This window comes from Callospermophilus lateralis, unplaced genomic scaffold (assembly GCF_048772815.1).
Source record: "Callospermophilus lateralis isolate mCalLat2 unplaced genomic scaffold, mCalLat2.hap1 Scaffold_74, whole genome shotgun sequence".
Taxonomy (NCBI): domain Eukaryota; kingdom Metazoa; phylum Chordata; class Mammalia; order Rodentia; family Sciuridae; genus Callospermophilus; species Callospermophilus lateralis.
Genome location: NW_027515420.1, coordinates 4,803,006 through 4,824,690, shown reverse-complemented (window position 1 = coordinate 4,824,690; position 21,685 = coordinate 4,803,006).

Here is a 21,685-nt window from a genome sequence, read left to right as displayed (position 1 = left end):
ATAATAGGTGATTGAACTAAAGGGATTACAAGTTTCTTAAAGACCAAAGAACTGCTAAAATTCTCTCCTATCTTGGTAAAATAAAAGTGATTACTAAAAATATGTTTGGAGTATATAATAAAGACGTCATGCAATTCCATCAACTAAGGACCTCCATACTCAAATTAAGGCTTTGATCATTATTACAGGTATTGTATGCTTGTACACATTTTCAAGTGACATAAAATATACTGTTTTTCATTGAAAATTATTTATTTAATCTTTTTGTATTAAGAATTTAACTCTGATTCTCAATCAAAATTATAATTTAAGAAAAACTTCACATTTTTTGACTTGGAAAAAGAAACATAAAGTGTAATGCATGAATAGGTTAAGAAAATCATATTTGACCTTGGAAAATTAACAAAAACAAATACTTTATAAACATTTGCTCTCAGAAAAGGCAAAATCACAACTTTGTGCTTTCTTTTTTTTGGTATTATCTTTATTTTTGAAAAACAAAATATACAGAAAAGTTCGTATGAAAAAAAAATCAAACAGTTTTTATGACTCCATTACCATATATGTTTATCTCTACAGACCATTGTTCAGTATTTAACCACATACACACAAATACACAAAGTTTGCCTATCTCACCTGTCACCTTCTTTCTTAATAGCATGAATATGCATATGAGTGTAAAATGTTGTGTATTTATGTTCATGTCTGTATAGACACGTGAATAGATAGATGCACAGAAGGTTATATTTATAACATATAAACCTATAAAATGCATTATGTATTTCTTTATATCATATGATATGTATTATAGGAATACAATTTATACATTGTCTTACCACTATATATAAAAACACTCATGTAAATTATAATTTATTTTGATGATGCTTAGGTTTTTTATTATACAAATTTTATATTAAATATTATTATATGTTACTGTATAAACATGTAATATTACATATGTAACTTTCACTTTCTTACTGATAATTTTATAGGTGCCATTTTTCACCTTTATGAACAATTCTTTCATACTTGTGCTTTTCCCCAGGTTGGATTACTTCTGTTTTGGATATTCCTAGCATTGGAATTATTGTCGGGATTTTCAAGATGCCTGTATGATTTTTTATAGCCCCATTTTTATCCAGTACATGATCTTGATTCTCCTTCACCAGTGGCTTCAAGTTACCATATTCTATAAGGGTAGAAATATAGCCAGAAAGTGAAGGGGTCAGGGAATGGGATCCACAGGATTAGGGGAGCCTACACATTCTCCCCTTCCATTTTCCAACTCATCAATCACTCTCTGCATATAAGAGTACTAGACATAATATTTCTAAACTGCCCCCTCTTCCCACCCAGGTCCTAGCCTCGAGTCTGTCCTGTCAGCAGCAAAGGTCACATTCAGTTTCAGTCTACATGTTCAATTCCCTTTGAGATCCTCTATTTTATCAATCTGACAAACAAATAAAAAGCCACACGCAGATCAAACAGCTCCCAATGCTGCAATCCCACTCAGTAGCCTTGCTATGTTGGAAGCAAGGTGCTTTTGACTGATACCTTGGACCACTTCCAAGGATCCTTTGATGTTTCTGCCTCCTGGGAATAACCACCATTTGTAATAAAACAGCATTGCTTCACCTTACCCTGCTCATGTGTGCCTTTTAATTAGCCCAGGGTCACACACTTAGATAACACAGTGCATTTCTCACATTATAAGATGTAAAATTCCAAATTGTGGAATAAGGGAACTAATGATCTTTGAACTAAACAGGCTGAAATTTTTGTTTTGAGAGGATATACCAGAAACTATCTGGGGTTATTTTAAAGCCTTCATCTGTCTTCCCAGCAGCTTCAATTTAACAATAGTAACGCCAGCTGGTTCTTATTTTAGTTTCAATCTTATCAAACCAAGAGCAAAGTTAATTTCTTTTCTGGCCTTTGTGCTTTGGCAAGTGAACACACTGAATATTAAATGAATAAAAATGACTAATCATTGCTGTTCTTTATATATTTAAAGAGAGTCACCATGAGAACAAATATTATAACCTTTCTTTTCTGTTCTTTTAATAGAACCATTAATAATAAGGGGTAAATGAAAGTATACAACAATGCAATGTTTTTCCTCCATGCTAATTATGTTATCAGTTTCCTGTCTGATTATATAACTGGCTGTGGCAGCAGCCCATATCATATTGTGTAAAGGTACTGTGTTTAGTTTGTGTTCATAACGTTCCTGAAAAGAGCACCGGTTTTGTAATAGGATTCATTTCTCAGAGAATTCAGTGTCAAAATGCACCAGTGTAAAATTTCCTGGTCATGGCTAGCTACAAAACAAGACAAACGTGGGATTTTAAAGTTTAGAAGTAATTTTTTTTTTTCCGATCTACTCCAGTATTTTTCAAATTTGAGAGCACTTGTGATCAATAATATATATGTATACTTATCTCCATGAGACATTGCCACAAGCATCCTGGGAAGTCATATTTGGTGATTAATTGGTGTCTTAAACACAAGACGACAAAGCTGCAGTTTCCAAGCAGGGCTTCATTCATCATGATCTTATCTATAATTCTACAGAATATATAATTCAAGTATTTATCTCTTTATATGTGTGAGTGTTAAAAGTTGCATAACAAAAATGAAACTATGATATCATATCTAATTCCTTTAATTTATATAGATGGCCTTAAGTTCCCTTCAGCTCAACCAAAGTTTAGAAGGTTTTCTTCCTTGCCTAAAGTCTCTAACCTCCTTTTTCTTAGGGCACTTACTTTAGAAACATGAAAGTTTTGGTTCTTCACCTGATCTTTTGAGACGTAAATCTTCTACGACCCAGAAATTTTCTCTCACAGTTTTGGGGCAAATCCTTTGACAATTAATTATTAAGAAATATAAGACCCTGTCTGTGTCCAGGTTTCTACGGAAGGACAGGAACCTAAATCTGTAAAGTGTTACTACACACACAGACAGGCTAATTATGTTGATAAACCCTATGACCACCAAATCCGGCACACCTGCCATTTAAAATATAGCCTTTACCCATGTTGTTATAGTCTTGAATGAAAGCTTACCTGAAGTTTTTGTTCGTTTCTATGTTTTGATATTAGGGATTGAATCCAGGGTTGCTTAACCACTGAACCATATTCCTTTTTTATTTTTTATTTTCAGATAGGGTCTTATTAAGTTTCTTACAGCCTAGCTAAGTTGCTTAACCTGGCTTCGAATTTGCTATCCTCCTGCCTCAGAGGTTGGAATTACATGTATGTAGCAATGCACCCAGCTTAATTGAATTTTTTATCAATTATAAGGTGGAATATAACTATTACTTTTTTTCTTTACTATGAGTTCAGTGCCCTGATACTGGGTCTTTGGAACCAATCAATGACCAGTTCTTACTAATTTTAACAATCTCACTACTTATTTTTAATGATGTATTTAGAAACATATGACATTTTTTTATTTGATAGAACCTAAAAAATAGAAAATTTCCATTTCCTTTTACTGTAAGGAATGTTTCTGCCTTATAAATACAAGAGTTACTCTTTGTCTATTCAATCATCAGAAAGATGACCCTGATAAATTTGTTTTCTTCTGATAATTTTAATAGATATATTCTAGATTAGATGATGTATGTAATTCCCTTTTTTCTTTAAAATAATTAATGAACCCATTATAAAGGGGATTAGGTAGAAAATAGATCCTAGGGTTTCATTCTTAATATGTTACTTTTCCTTAATACTGATACAGTTGAATATATATATATATATATATATATATATATATATATATATATATATATATATAATGACAATTTATGAAGATTTGCAAAGGCATATGTTATTAAACATGCTCATTTTTCATTAATGGATTTAAATTAATTCAAATATTATATATAAATCTTGGCTTATTACATAAGCAAGTACAGAAATAGATATCTTTTTTTCAATTTCATCTCAAATTTGACTCCAAGAATTAAAAAAATATTTAAAACTCACATCCAAATATAGGCTCACCACATGAAATTGAAATTCATATAGGTCTAATGACAAATGAGTATGAGTTAGACAATTCTTTAATTCTGAAAATAATATAATAGGCATGGCTCTTTTTAAATGTGTATTATATAACTTGGCTAACTGGTATATTATCTTGTTAGACTCTATGAAAAGCACTTTATGGAAACCCAATTTTTTTATCATCTGACATCAATAACAAAAGATAGATGTATGTACATGAGGAATAATATATACACTTTACAAAAAATATATTTTGCAAAAAATTTACTCATGTACATTTTAAATTTTAAATAAACACCTCTAATATATAGCAATCATTTATAATTATATTAATAAAAAGAAGCCCTGCCAAGATAAAAATCCCAGAGGAAAATTACAAGTAGTGAATTTGAGAAGCCAAGGTAGGAAAGATTGTTAAGTGAAAAGTCAGTGCTATAAAATTACATCGAAAGGTTATATATGAAAACAACTAAAAGTGTCAGTTGTATTTGAAAGACTTATACTCCAGTCTCTGAGGATCTGATGTCCTATGCCTGAACCCTACTACAGCAGTTATGATAATGTTATCTATTGGCAGATGCTCCCTTGTCTAAAGCCAAACATGCAGTTTTCCAACAGATACTTACAAACTATTTACAATACTTCCTATTTGGTGAGTAACATAAAGTAAGATAACACAATTTAGCCTGGCTAAATTGCTTAGATTCTGGCTAAGTTGCTAAGGCTGGCCTTGAACTTGTGATTCTACTTCTTCAGCCTCCAGAATCTGAAATTACAGCTGTGTGCCATTGTACCCAGCTGTCAATTTCCCTTATATTATTTTTCTCTTATCAAAGTCAGTGAGTAAATTTCTTATCACTTGAAGGCAGAAATCTCATTGCACATTCTATACTGCATGACTCTGGATTACCTGGCTTCAACCTTTGTCTCTAGTTTTAATCACTGTTCCAATCAACTGGTCAGAAACTGTTCTAGCATATGGCAGTAGAACACTGCCACAGTCTGGCTGGGCACAGAGCCACTGAAGCAGGAACAAACTTTATTTTTGAACTCCACCAGCAACTCCTCCCGAATGTCACACAGCTCAACCAGGAAACAGCCACCGGAAATATCTCCTGCGGAAATCCCTCCTCCTGCACTTCTCCAACCAATGGGAACTCCCGGGGAATCCCCACAAGAACTCCAAAGTAGCTTGAGAACTCAAAAGTAGCAGCCAAGGCGGATAGTAATGCCTCGCCTGTCAATCAATACTGTTGGCCAAATGCCAGGGCCCATACAGACTCCGCCATGGCTCTCAGCAGAACACCACTCCCTACTCCTGCTAAGTCATCTCATAGGGTTGATATTCTTTGTCTATATTCTAGGACCATCTATTGCTTATCTATTCAGCATAGTCTCAGTAATTGCTGAAACTAGTAGCTCTTTGCTCAAATACACAAGACAGGACATGTATCTAGACAAGTTCTACCTGAAATATGGAGATACATATTAAATTAGTATTGGAAGTGCACTTGACACTCAGGTTATTAAGTGACACAAAAAGGTAGATAAAAAAAATAGAAGTTACTCTTTTGCAAATTTTTGGTTCTTGGCTATAACAAAACATTTCTTTAACTCCCATTATCTTTTCCCAGTTGAATCAGCCATATTTGTACACTAGAATTTTGAAATTAATTTTAATGAATGATAAACATTTTCTGGGATCAATGATATCTTTTTTTTTTGGTCCCCATATGTATATATACCTCCAAAACTTAATACAGGTATATCAGCAAGTCAAAAGCTCATTGTATACCATGTTGATATCAGGTTCCAATCACACTTTATCTAATTACATTTCTGTAGGTATCCAGTCTTTCCTATACCAAACCATTGAATTGATCTTCAAACATTTTGTGTATAGTATATTTATAAGTAGCTGCATAGTAACACAGTGTTATGATGAGAAACTTAATATAAAAACAAAAGACTACCATGACAGGAATACATTCTCTTTGGATCAGATATTTTCAGTGTTGACATCAACTCTTTTCTTAGATATATACATTCTTCACAGACTTTTCCCTTTTTCATCAATAGCTATAGTTTTATTGCTTTCTTTCATAAGCGTTACAAATATATAAATTATAAAAAATGATTTATACAAGAACATCTTCAAACTAGTGAATATTCTCAAAAGTTTGACTGACTCACTGACTTATAACAATAGGGTGTTCCTCATTAATCCTTAAAAAATCTTTTTTTCCTGCTATCTAAGCTTTGGCTTTAGAAAAAGATATGTCGTGTGTGTGTGTGTGTGTGTGTGTGTGTGTGTGTGTGTAAATTTTTATTTGGATACTTGTTATGGTTTGAATGTGGGGTGCCCCAAAAAAACTTACATTTGACACAATGCAAGAGGCTTTAGAGGGGAAATGACTGGGTTGTGAGTGCCTTAAACCAATTAGTAAATTAATCTGATGGGATTAACCAAGTGGTGACTCAAGGAAAGTGGGCTGTGGCTGGAGGAGATGGGCATTAAGGATGTTTAAGGATGTGACTCTGGGGTACATACTTTGTATCTGGTGAGTGGAGTCTCTCTCTCTGCTTCTCATCATCATAGGAGCTACTTCCCACTGCCACACACTTCCACCATTATGTTCTTCCTCACTTTGAGCCCTGCAGAATAGAACTGCCTTATGGATTAAGACCTCTGAAATTGTGATCCCTCAAATAAACTTTGATCCTCTACAATTATTCTGCTTTGGTATTTCAGTCAATGCAGCAAAAAAGATGCCTAAAATAACATTCATTTTAAAAATAAATATATAATACTCCTGGAAGAAAAAAATGGAAAAGCTTCAATTCAAATCATTAATCAAAATCTATTAGAGTTGTCAATGATATATTTTAGAGTTATACCACTTTTAGCATCCATCATGGGTACAGATATCCTGTGCTTCATTAAGTTATTCGTTTAAAGCACATTGTAATTATGTAGCTCTATGTTCTTTTCTTCTCAGATAATCTGAATTTTTCAAGTAGATGAAGAAGGCCTAAAATTTACAAATAATATCCAAGTTATGCTTATTCATGCTTCTTTATGTGGAGACTTAAAATATGTTGTATAGCTGAGCAACTAAATAACCATTCATAAATACTATCAATACTGTTTACTCTCAAATCAATGAAAGTTTTCTAAATATAAAATTTTTAAGGGCATAGAAATATGGAACACAAAATACACAGAAATATAAAACACAAATGGAAAGTAGTTTTCTTTGTTCCAGCTAATAAAGCAGACCTAAAATAGGTATATACAGAACAGGATGGAGATTGCTTAAATTTGTGATTCACTTGACCTCAGTTCATGTGTTCTCTAAACTGATAAGTGAAAGGGACACACATCACTATAAAAGCAGGAAAGTCCAAGTGTTGTTGTATATAAAATTCTGTCTACTTAAAAAAAAAACAGGCAGCTATCTCAGCTCTTAGTGAATTATAATACAACGTGTTTCTAACTGTAGTGACCAACTGATATTCTTCCAAGGTGAAGAATATCTTGGTACAAAACTTCTTTTTGCACCAAGCAAGTTGTAACAGCTTAGAGATTACAAGATAGTGATTACAGACATTTGAATTATGCCAGGATTGCACATATCTCACTATAGGCATTCATAAGAGGAACTCATATCCAGGCATGGCAGTGAACACATGTAATTCCAGCTACTCAGGAGGTCTAGGCAAGGGGATCTCAAATTTGAGGGACATCAGCAGCTTAATGAGATCCTAAGCAATTTAGTGAGAACCTATTTCAAAATTTAAAAATAAAAAGAACTGGGTGTCTACTTCAATGCCTAAGCACTCCTATTTTAAACCCCAGTATACACACACACACACACACACACACACACACACACACACATATAAAAGAGGAACTCATAGTGGGTAAAAGTTGAAAGTGAAAACCTCTTGTGCCATATAATACTTAAAGATGCATGAAGTCAGTGAAAGATGTTTTTAAATAAATCAATTTGAAAAGAAGCCATATTATGTAAACCCAAAGTAGACATAACAAATTACATATTATTACTTATTTACATGTATTTTTTTAAAAAAGGCTTCAATTAAAATCATTCAATAATCATCATCACATGTCCTTAATAATAGTATAAACATCCATCTGGACTTGGGAGTACAGGTCAAGAGGATCTTATGGTGCCTAAAATTAATGAGTTGATTGTTGAACTCTGGAATGCTACTGAAGAAATAAAAAAAGGGTTCAAAAATCTTACTGTCAGAGATAGGATATGTGGACTCAGAAATCTGAGGAGGTAACTATTTCCCATAGGGAAGAAAGTATTTCAATATTTTCAAAACTGGTATAGGTAAGCTTCCACTTGCTGCCTGAATATCAGCCCAGTGCAAAGGATTTTTAAAAAATAATATATCATAGTGTTCCATGAAGATCTAAAATTGAATCTTAGCTGACTGAATGTATTTGGTTACCTCTTGCTGTCAGGGGCATTTTGAATTCCTAGAAAAAGAGTTATTTTAGAATACCATTAAACAAACTCCGAAAACCACTGGCTCCTCTGCTGAATGATGCAGTTGGAGAGAAGAGACTAACAAATTTCAAGAGGCAGACAAAGCCCCAGCAGCTAGGCATCACAGTTTTCTCTGCTCCATGATCTTTTCTTTTTACACTGCATATTCTGCTCAGAATTTCTTTACCCTTAGGGTTGTAAAAATAGAATAGTAAGACTTCTAGTCCATTGACAGTTATTTGGATGCCCTAATCACTATTTTTTCAGTTAACAATAAATACCAACAGTAAATGGAGTCATTGTTGCCAATAGAGAAAACTTCTATTTGAACTGATAATTATCATCTTGCACTTTATCTCTGCTCTGCTTAGTCAGTCCTGTTTCTCTAGCTTACTTTTGCCTATTTATGTAAATGGTAATAAACTTTGTTTAAAATAGTAGACATTCAATAAGTTCTATCAAAAAGGCTGACATAAATATAGACCTGTTTGTAATTTATCTGTTATATGAAAAAACATATATATTTGGTCTATTTTACTTTAAATTAAAAAAAAAAACATCTGTATCAAATTGCACATGACATCTGCTACTGAAAATTTTAAGAGTTTAGAAAATAAGTACAAAATTATTACCAAAAGTAATGTTTATGATTTTTATGTATTAGTCTGCAAATAAAACATGTATTGTAGTGAATTAATTGATCTTTGATATGTAACATGATATACTCTAATAAATTAAAATCAACTTTATTTATTCATTGTAATTAGTTATACATAACAGTAGAATGCTCATTAATTCATTGTACACAAATGGATTAGAATTCTTCATTTCTCTGGTTGCACCCAAATTACAGTCACACCATTCATGCAGTCATACATGTACCAATGGTAATGATGACCACCTCACTCCAAATATTTTCTATCCCCATGCACCCTCCCACCCTCCCCTTTGCCCCATTCAAAGTTTCTTCACTCATCCTATGCCACTGTCTCCATTATTGATAAGCATCAACTTAGAGAATACATCTGACCTTTGGTTTTGGGGGATTGGCTTATTTTGTTTAGCATGATATTCTCTAACTCCATCCATTTGCCTGAAAATGCCATGTTTTTATTCTCTTTTATTGTTGAGTAAAATTCCATTGTGTATATAAACTATAGTTTCTTTATCCATTCATCTATTGAAGGACATCTAGGTTGGTTCCAGAGATTGGCTATTGTAAATTGTGCTCCTATAAACATTGATGTTTATAGGAGAGGGATAGTTGGATTGACTGGTGGTTCCACTCGAAGTTTTCTAAGGAATCTCCATACTATTTTCCAGATTAGCTGCACTAATTTGCAGTCTCACTAACAATGTATGAGTGTACCTTTTCCCTCACATCCTTGCCAACATGTATTGTTGTTTGTATTTTTTATAACTGCCATTCCAATTGAAGTGAGATAAAATCTTTGAGTAGTTTTGATTTGCATTTCTCTAATTACTAAGGATGTTGAACATTTTTTTTTCATATATTTGTTGATGGATTGTATATCTTCTTCTGAGAAATCTGTTAGCTCCTTAGTCCATTTACTGATTCAATCACTTTTTGTGTTAAGTTTTTTGAGTTCTTTATATATCCTAGAGATTAGTGTTCTATCTGATGCTCATGTGGCAAAAATTTGCTTGCAAAATGCAAGCTCTCTCTTCACCTCATTGATTGTTTCTCTTTCTGAGGTTTTTAGTTTGAATCCATCAATTTATTATTTCTTGATTTTATTTCTTGTCCTTTAGGAGTCTTACTAATGAAGTCAGGGACTAATTTGGTGTACTGAAGATTTGGGCTTCATTTTTCTTCTTTTAGGTGCAGGGTCTCTGGTCTAATTCCTAGGTCCTTGATAAACTGAGAGTTGAGTTTTGTGTATGCTGAGAGAGAGAGACTTAATTTCATTTTGCTGCACATGGATTTCCAGTTTTCCAGCAACATTTGTTGAAAAGGCTTTGTGTGTTTTGGTGCGTTAGTCTAGTATGAAATAACTGTATTCATGTGGGTTTGTTTCTGTTTTCTATTCTTTTTTAATATTTATTTATTTATTTTTGCATTACAATTCTTAATACACCATTATATCACAATTTATCATATCTCTGATTATATATAAGGTATGTTGACACCAAATTCTCATCTTCATACATGTATTTTGTATAGTGATGAGGGTCTCCTTTCACCATCCATGCTATACCCCTTCTCCCTTCCTTTTCCTCCCACCCCTATTCCCGATCTAGAGGTAATCTTCCTCCCTTGCTCTCCTTCCCAACTCCATTTTGAGTCACCCCCCCTCATAGCAGAGAAGACATTTGCATTTATTTTGGGGGAATTGGCTAACTTCACTTAGCATAATCTTCTCTCATGTGATCCATTTCCCTGCAAATGCCATTATCTTATTCTCTCTTATTGCTGAGTAATATTCCATTGTGTATAAATGCCACATTTTTTTTATCCATTCACCCACTGAAGGACATCTAGTTTGGCTCCACAGTTTAGCTACTGTGAATTGTGCTGCTATAAACATTGATGTGGTTGTGTCCCTATAATATGCTGTTTTTAGGTCTTTTGGGTATTGTCTGAGAAGAGGAATAGCTAGGTCAAATGATGGTTCCATTCCCAGTTTTCCAAGGAATCTCCATAATGCTTTCCAAATTGACTGCACCGATTTGCAGTTCCACCAAAAGTGTATGAGTGTACCTTTTTCCCCCGCATTGTTGCCAGCACTTGTAGTTGTTTGTATTCATAATGGCTGCCACTCTTACTAGAGTGAGATGGTATCTTAGAGTAGTGTTAATTTGCATTTCTCTGATTGCTAGAGATGATGAGCATTTTTTATATATTGTTGATTGATTGTATATCCTCTACTGAGAAGTGTCTGTTCAGGTCCTTGGCCCATTTATTGATTGAATTATTTGGGGGGTTTTTTGGTGCTTATCTTGTTGAGCTCTTTATATGTCCTAGAGTTTAGAGCTCTATCTGATGTGTGAGGGGTGAAATTCTGTTCCCAGGATGTAGGCTCCCTATTCACCTCACATATTATTTCTTTTGCTGAGAAAAAACTTTTTAGTTTGAATCCATCCCATTTGTTGATTCTTGGTTTTAATTCTTGTCTTATAGGTGTCTTATTAAGGAAGTTGGGGCCTAGCCCCACGTGACGGAGATTAAGGCCTACTTTTTCTTCTATTAGACACAGAGTCTCTGGTTTAATCCCTAGATCCTTGATCCATTTTGAGTTAACTTTTGTGCATGGTGAGAGATGGGGATTCAGTTTTATTTTGTTACATATGGATTTCCAGTTTTCCCAGCACCATTTGTTGAAGATGCTATTCTTTCTCCAGTGCATGCTTTTGGCACCTTTATCCAATATATTTGTATATTTGTGGGTTAGTCTCTGTGTCCTGGGCTACCTTTTTATTTTGGTGCCAATACCGTGACATTTTTGTAACTATAGCTTTGTGATATAGTTTAAGTTCTGGTAATTATGATGTTCCTGCTTCACTCTTCTTGCTAAGAATTTTTTTTGACTATTCTGGGTCTCTTATTTTTTCATATGAATTTCATGGTTACTTTTTCTATACCTATAAGGAATGACATAGGGATTTTAATTGGAATCACATTGAATCTTCATAGCACTTTGTGTACTATGGCCATTTTAACAATATTAGTTCTGCTTATCCAGGAGCACGGGAGATCTTCCCATCTTCTAAGGTTTTCTTCAATTTCTTTCTTTATTGTTCTGTAGTTTTCATTTTAAAAGTCTTTCACCTGTTTTGTTAAATTTATTCCCCAAGATTTTTTTTTGAGGCTGTTGTGAATGGAGTAGTTTTCCTAATTTGTCTTTCAGAGGATTCATCACTGATGTGTATATATAGAAATGCATTTGATATTGTATCCTGCTACTTTACTGAATTAATTTACTAATTCTAGAAATTTTGTGGTGGAATTTTTTGGATCCTATAAGTATAAAATCATGTCATCAGCAAATACTGATAATCTGAGTACTTTTCCTATTTGTATCCCTTTCATTTTTTTCATCTTTCTAATTGCTCTAGCTAGAGGTTCATTGCTAGAACTATGTTGAATAGAAGTAGAGAAAGAGGGCATCCCTGTCTTGTTCCAGTTCTTAGAGGGGAAGCTTTCATTTTTTTTCCATTTAGAATGATGCTGGCCTTGGATTTTGCATAGATATCTTTTATGATGTTGAGGTATATTCCTACTATCCCTAGTTTCTCTAGTGTTTTGAACATGAAAGTTGCTGTATTTGGTCAAATACTTTCTCTGCATCAATTGATATAATCATATGATTCTTACCTTTAAGTCTGTTAATATGATGAATCACATTTATTTATTTCTGTAAGTTGAACAAATCTTATATCCCTGAAATGAATCCCAGTTGATCATGCTGCACAATTTTTTAAATGTGTTTTTGTATGTGATTTGCCAGAATTTTGTTGAGAATTTTTGCATCTATGTTCATCAGAGATATTGGTGTGAAATTTTCTTTCCTTGATGTTTCTCTGACTGGTTTTGGTATGAGGATGATGCTGGCCTAATAGAATGAGTTTGGAAGGGTTTCCTCATTTTCTATTTCATGAAATAATTTGAGGAGATTTGTATTAATTCTTTTTTGTAGGTCTTGTAGAACTTGATTGTGAATTTATCTACTCCTGGGCTTTTCTTATTTGATAGGCTTCTTATGGCCTGTTCTACTAGTGTTTAAAATTGATCTGTTGAAATTGTGTATATCTTCCTGGTTCAATTTGGTTAGGTTGTATACCTTGATAAATTTGTGGGTGTCTTTGAGGTTTTCTATTTTATTGAACTATCAAATCTCAAAATATTTTCTAATAATTTCTTGTCTTCTACTGCTTTTGGGGTTGATTTGCTCTCCCCCCCCCCCCAGGTCTTTGAGATGTAAGTCAGGTTATTTGTTGACTTTTTCTTCTTTTAATGAATGAGCTCAACACAATGAACTTTCCTCTTAGCACTGTCTTCATAGTATTGCAGGGATTTTTGATATGTTGTATCAGATATAAATTGTCTTCTTCCTTATATCCAGTAGGTTTGCAAAAGATGTTACAGTTTTTAGTGGTGAGGAAAAAGAAGAAAAAGAGAGATGATCCCATGCAAGGCTCCCTGTTGCTTCTTCAACAGGATAGTGACTGTAAGCACAACTAGTAGGCATACCTCTGGTGCTACTGGCCCACAGGGACTTTGGTGATAATCTTCCAGGTCCTCATTGTTGTCTCTATATGGCTGTAGCCACATCCCTAGTTGGTAGTGGCATGTAGCATCAAGTCCGTAGATATCTTGCTATTGGTCTTCCAAGCCTGAGTCCATGTCCCAAGGTGTAATCTGCCCCTATTGAAGGTGGTGGAGATGGCAAGGGAGGTAACCCAAGATGGCAGTGGAGGTGTCCCAAGATGAATGCAACTGCTTTGAGAGATGAGGTTGGAAGAATGGGTTCTGCAGTGGTGTTAGACAACCTCTTCAGTGATGGCACATATTGGTGTACAGTACAGCAACAGGCAGCTACCACATGGCCCTGTTCATTGTCCCACATTGGAGAGTACCACATGGACTATGGCAGTGACTCCAGTGTCCCAAGATGGAAGTGGTCTGGATTCAGCCACACTTTGTGGATGGGGAACTGCAGTGTGGTGATCTTCTCCACACCAGGCGTGGTGTTCCTCAGTTTCCGACTCTAGGGGAGGCAGGTTGCATGGGGTTCTGGCCTGGATTCCAAGCATAAAATAATATTTTAATACATCTGAAAAGGTGAATTACCTACATATATATAATTATAAAGTTCTCTTTTGACTGTATTAACATGCTTCATGGATACAAATTGTGTTTGTGTGCATGCTTATCAAAGCATTATTATCTAAAGTACATGTATGAAAACACAAATTGGTGTGAATATACAACCAGAGATATGAAAAATTATGCTCTATATGTGTACTAAAAACTGTAATGCATTCCACTGTCATATATAAAAAGAAAGAAAAAAAGAAATACAGTACAGAATTCTTAGACAAAGAATAAAAATTTCCAAAGAGAAGTAAAATGAAAAGTCATGTGAACTTAAAAAAAAAAATCTTAAGTTTTAAGTAGTTTCTATTTGTCACATAGGAATATATACCTTAAAATTTAAGGCTATTATTTTAATTTGTGACAATTGGAGATGAGCTAGTGGGTTTATGTGAGGGAGTTACAAGTAATCAGAACTCCTACATATGTGTGACAATAAAAGTTATGTTTAAATTAATAAAACATTCTATCTTTTAGAAGCTGAGTTATTTCCTCCAAAACTTACACACCGAAGTCTCAGTCTCCTAATATCCTGTAGTGTGACTATATTTGAAGATGTAGTCATTAAAGAGGTAATTAAACAAAATGAAGACATCAGAGTGCATTTTCATGCAATATTACTGGTGTTCTCATAAGAAAAGTAAATTTAGAAATAGACATATAGAACAGGAAAATGTCATGAAAACATGAAAATGGCTATCTATGAGCCAAGTTGGAAGTACTCATTAGAAACAACCCTATACATACCTTGACGTAGATTTTTGGCTCCAGAATAATAAGATAATAAAATTCTGATGTTTAAGTCACATGGCATTTTGTGAGGACAGTCCTAGAAGACTAATAGTGTTTAAAGTGTATCTTTGCATTTGGTTGGGGGAATCTCCCAGGAAGAAAAGAACTCCCAAGCTCTGTAGCATAAGAGTATGAAATTCAAATGTATTTTTCCAAAGAAGAGGGCAAGAATCAAATTGAAAGTTATAAGAAAAAAAAAATCAAAATCTTGGCAGCCTAAAGAAAATTAACATATTTCTTGTAGAAATATTTTCCATAATCTAGGCCCAGAAAAATATTATGTTTTTTTGCTTAAATGTGGTTATGAATGACAATTGCAGCTATCATAGTCTATTGATCATATTTAATAGTCTTTAAAGAAATAATTCAATCTTTGCCCTAACACATAAAATAATGTAGAAATGTAAAATAAAATAAAATGTCTATTTTATTTGTTGAAATAAATGAGAAAAGAACAATGAGTAATAGGGAAAAACTATTAAACTTAAGTAGCATGTTTTAGAAAATAAAGATATACTTTATGAATAAAAGTAAAATGTGTTTATGGGAATATTAATCTTAAGAAGTTATGGCTCTTTATTCTTTTAATATAAGAAACAATCTTAATTTTAATATAGCCATTTGTATCAATCTTTTCCTTTATGATAGTGGTTTTTTGTTTTTGTTTTTGTTTTTGTTTTAAGGAACCTATTGCTACTTCAATGACAGGCTGGTTGTATTCCATTTTATTTTTTTTAAGAATTATTAAAGTATTCTTTGACAAGTGATTCCTATTTTCAATGTTCTTCCTAAAAAGTCAAATGGCCAGTGCAGTCTTTCTGGACTTCCGTACTCTTTGGTTTTACCATGGATCAGAGATGGCAAATGTAGCACATCTAAGCCACAAAAGTCTCCTATCTATAAGATTTTGTAATCCCATTTATATTAATTAGTAAATTGTACAAAATGCAATACAGAATAGGTTTGAACAGGCACTTCAAAAGAGAGGATATACAAGGTCATGAAAATCTCAATTACATTAGTCATCAATGTCAATTTAAAACTTCAGTTGTATAACACTACAAGTGAAGCAGAAAGACTAAAATTGAAAAAGACCATCAATAACAAGTATTGTGAAGGAAAGAGAACTCTTATAAGGTTTTGAGGCAGTGTAAATTGGCATACAGTATTTGATAATTTGACATTTATCTACCAAATTTGAAGTACTCTTCTTGAAAAACTCAATGTGCTTCAACAATAGAATGAATTCAAGACTAATGATATATTTATAAAATACAGCACTACACAGCAAAGAAAATTAAAAATGGCTTAGGTAAATATGAGGAATATTACCATGTTCAAAATTCTTATTAAACAACGTAACATAAAAATAGATGAAAATAATATTGTTATATAGTATTCAAAGAAGCAAAGATAGTGGTAGCCAAGTGTGGTGGTGCATGCTTGTAATCTCAGCAGTTCTGAAGGCTGAGGCAGGAGGACTGTGAGTTCAAAGCCAGCTTCAGGACCTTTGAGGCACTAGCAATTCAGTGAGACCCTGTCTCTAAATAAAACCACCCAAAAATTATAGTGTTAAACATTAGGCAGGAGACAGAAGTGTTTGGGAGAAGAAGGAAGTGGCTAATCATAATATTTTATTTTGTAGCCTGAGTGTTTATTAAGAGATTCTGTTCTTCTATAGTGTTAAATTTTTTTTTCAAATTATTTATAAATGAACCTGTGGAAAATATACAGGAACATGTATTTTTCTAAAATGTTTGATTACAATTCAATAAGACAATTTTAAAAAGTCAACAAATTTGAACAGTTTGGGGTAATAGAACACAGTGTTAATGATGTAGTTTATGAATCCACTCAGGAATAAATAAACAAAATAACAAAAATAAACAAAAACAAGATAATACTTAAAAACTAAAAGGAAGATAAAATGAATGAATATAATTTTTATCAAGTTGTTTACACAATCAAATTAGATAAGGAATTACTACAAGAGTCTTTAAAAGACTTTATTTTTAGTTAATTCTTAGCTGAATATATTTTATAGTCAAATATGCCTACATATATATTTTAAATTTTATTCTGCTATCTTATTGTTCAAAGAAACATTGTTATCATTACTTTGACATTAGACATATAAATATATATATATGTGTGTGTGTGTGTGTGTGTGTGTGTGTGTGTGTGTATATATATGTGTGTATATATATGTGTGTGTGGTGTATGTGTGTATGAATGTGAGGAAGTAGATATAAGCATATATATATATATATATATTAGATATATATGAATAAGGAGATATAGCTATAACAGACAAGTAACTATTCTAACATTAGATTTCAGTGTTAGGACAATACAGAACTCAAATAAAAATTGTGAAAATTTTGTAAGGATGCTCTAATATTAGATATACATTCAAAACATTACTATGAGTTCATTAATTTTTGAATGCATTTTCCTAACTCTATATGGTAAAATGACATTACTAACACATGAACTAAAGCACCCATGATATCTAAGATAAACTTAAGCTCATAGTGTGATCTCCCCAGTATCAAGACTGGGCTAGTTATTTTGTCTGTGAAAATTCAACCTGTTTGACACAGATAGATGTTAAGCTCTGAATGCTGCATGTGTAATGCTCACAGTGACCAGCATGCCACTTGGGGAAAACTAAATAGCATACTTCCCAACTATCTTTCTGTTTTGTCCCTAGGAAGCCTATAATCTATTAAACATCTTTACAAATCTTTGTTGGTTAGACCTCTTTGATTGACCAGTCATAACAATAATTAATGCCTGACTTCTGTCATTTTGGGCACCCTCATCCAGCTGTGTTGCTGTCTCTCTTACATTATCCATTCTCTACAAAGGAGAGGCTGGTGATACCAATGATCCTTACTTCATGATCTTAATGAATAGTGACTCACCAAGCGTACAACTTAGAGGGATCTTCTTACCTTATATAATAAGTCCATTCCAGAGAGCCCATTTTTCAAACCTTTTTTTTACTTCTTTCTCCTAGTGCAATTCTGATATTCTCCCCTCACTTGTTTCTGGCTGGTTTTGTTTGTTTGTTTGCTTGTTTGTTTGTTTGTTTGTTTGTTTCTCACTTTTAAGTGGTCATTGCAGTAGCAAGTTGTGTTTCCTAGCTTCCAGGGGACATTGTAGTAGAAAGTTTTCCCAATATCTAAAAGTCTCTCTTAGGTCATTATATCCTGTATTTTGGGAATGCATACTCAATTCAATCAATGGTTGGATTTTTGCTCTCATATTTTTGCTGTCTTGTTCAAAAACCCACAAGGAATATGCCCCTGTTTCTTGTCTATTTGCGCTGACTTTCCTTCTAGTATATTTGAACTGCTATAACCCTTTGTTATAATGTTCTTTTCCTGTTATAAGCTCAATATATCCCAATCCATCTTCTCTGGGGTTGATCATTCTAAAAGTCAAGAAATTATGTGGAAACAGTGGGATAGTTTCTAAAGAAAACCCTCTCTGTTTGGGGTTAGAAGCCTCTGCAATGTCTTCTCTTTTTTGTTTTTAATTTTTTAAAATGTATTTGTTGTAATCAGTTATAATGACAGCAGAATGCTCTTTGACTCATTGTACACAAATAGACCACAATTTTTTTTTTACTTCATGTTTGTAAACAAAGTAGGGTCACATCTTTCATGCAATCATACATGTATGTAGAGTAATGATGTCCATCTCATTCTACCTTTTTTTCCATCCTCATGCACCCTCCTCTCTAACTCAAAATGGATCAAGGACCTATGAATTAAACCAGATTCTATGCCCTAATAGAAGAAAATGTAGTCCCAAATCTTTTTTATGCTGGATTAGGCCCCTACTTACTTAAAAAGACTCCTAAAGTGAAATAAATAAAATTAAGAATCAATAAAGGGAATGGATTCAAACTAAAATTCTTTTTCTTAGCAAAACAAGTCAATGAGGTGATGAGAGAGCTGATAATATGGGAGAAAATTTTTACCACATGCACATCAGATAGAGCACTCATCTCCAGGACATTTAAAGAACACAAAAAACTTAATACCAAAAAAACAAACAACCCAACCAATAAATGGACAAAAGAACTTAGCAGACACTTCTCAGAAGAAGATATACAATCAATCCACAAATATATTTTTAAAATGTTTATCATCTCTAGTAATTAGAGAAATACAAATCAAAACTACTCAAAGACTTTATCTCACTCCAGTCAGAATGGCAGTTATGAAGAATACAAAGAACAATACGAGTTGGCAAAGATGTGAGAGGAAAAGGCATACTCAAAAATTGTTGGTGAGACTGCTAATTGGTGCAGCCAATCTGGAAAGTAGTACGTAGATTCCTTAGAAAACTTGAAGTGGAACCACCATTTGAACCAGCTATCACTCTCCTTGGTCTATATCCAAAAGACTTAAAAACAGCATAACTATAGTGATGCAGCCACATCAACATTTATAGCAGCACAATAGCCAAACTGTGGAACCAATCTAGATGTCCTTCAAAAGATGAATGGATAAAGAAACTGGTATATATATATATATATATATATATATATATATATATATATATATATATATATGTGTGTGTGTGTGTGTGTGTGTGTGTATACAATTGAATATTATCAGAAATAAAGGGAATAAAATTATACTATTTGCAGATAAATGGATGGAGTTGAAGTGATAAATTACAGAGTATAGCAACTGGAATCATAAGTCAAATACACCCCAATACTCAGAGAATTCACAGGCATATATTCCTGTCTTACACACAAATGCAGTTTTCTCTAGCTACATACAAATAGATATAGTTATGAACTATTCATGGTAAGTGAAGTAAGCAGGTCCCAAAACCTAAAGGACAAATGTTTTCTCTGAAGAGTGGATGTTAATCTATAATGGAGGTGGTGGAGCATGGGATTAGTGCAATGTCTTCTAGCATATCAGAGATCTAATTCTTAGTAAGGAAAGGCAGGCAACTTTTGCAAGAAAGACAAGTCCTTTAACTTCCATCTCTTACTATCCCTCCATGTCATCAATTACAAGGTAATTTTGATGTAACTAGTAAGTTTTGATGTAACTTACTTGTTACATCAAACTATAAACTAGATAGCTCTGATGTATTAATAACCGTTACCCTCTCTCACTATCTTTATCTTTTCTGGAATGTCTGAATTATCCCATCTATTATAGCAGTTGCCTTTACTGGAACTTTTCCAATGGAATTTTCAGTGAAATATTTGGCAGCTGAGAAACTATTGTGCTGAAGAAATTCACAACTCACCCATCAAAACTATACCCTAGATCTAATTTATGGTGCATAATCCAGTTCCAAATTCTCATTCTACCATATGTATTCTTTATTCAGATGCAAATTGTGTTAGTCTTAATTCTTTAATAAGCAAATATATAGACAGATAAATCAATCATATTATTTGTTAAAGGCAATTCCCTTCAAAAAAATGGAAGAATAAACGGGGAAAGGATTGAAGAATGACCAGTTAATGATGAAGGTATGATTCCAGGTAGAGGAGTGAGGAAAGAAAGAAGGTGGAATAAAAACATCTTAGAATGCAAAGCAGGTCTAAAAAGCAACAAAAAGATTCTCAATTCAAAGTCACCTCTTAGGTGATTCTCATGACTCTCAGAAACAGAATTGACTTAATATCCCTGCTGTACTCAGACTTTCATTGAAGTCTTATGGGAAATGTGGCTCTGTGTGAACAGAGTGATAAGTTACAGAGTATAGTGGCTGGAATCATAGGTTAAACACAGTCCCAGTACTCAGAGAACTGACAGGCATGTATTCATGTCTTACACACATACATATAGTTTTCTCTAGTTATAGAAAATAGATGCAGCTGTGAACTATTTAGTATTTTAAATTTAATAATCAGCCATTTAATAGTTTTGGTATATTATGTTTTACATTGGACATAAATATAAATTAATTTTATGATGGCAAGTATACTTATTTGAGAATATATAACAATGTGTTAGAGAATTGGTTGGGGAATAATGGGTACTCAGTGGAGGACATAATTACATATATTTGGTAAGTCATAAAAGTATTCAGAGAAAAAACAGGTAATTAATGTAAATATGTGTTTCAAATTTAATAAGATTAAGGAACTAGTTATGGAGGAAAATTATAAATTTAAGCATTTTTATAAATAAAGGCTAGTTCAAGTGGAGGAAAAATTATAAATGAGTGCTTTAACATTTTGACAAGAGAGCAATATAGAGCATAAACTAAAGAACTCTGAAATCAAGAGTAGACAATTTCTAAGATTCCTTATGACAGTAGAATGAAGTCAGCACTTTATTGTATAACAGGAATTCATAAATGGATTTTGATCATGGCAGAATTGTGATAAAAATTATAATGATTATTTTTGTATAAGTTTAATAACATCTTTTATGATCCAAACTCTGTGGTGTTGGAAAAGTCAGAAACTAGAATAAACTAAATCTGACTGTAAAAAACTTATATCCTAGTTATTGAGGGGGAAAAAG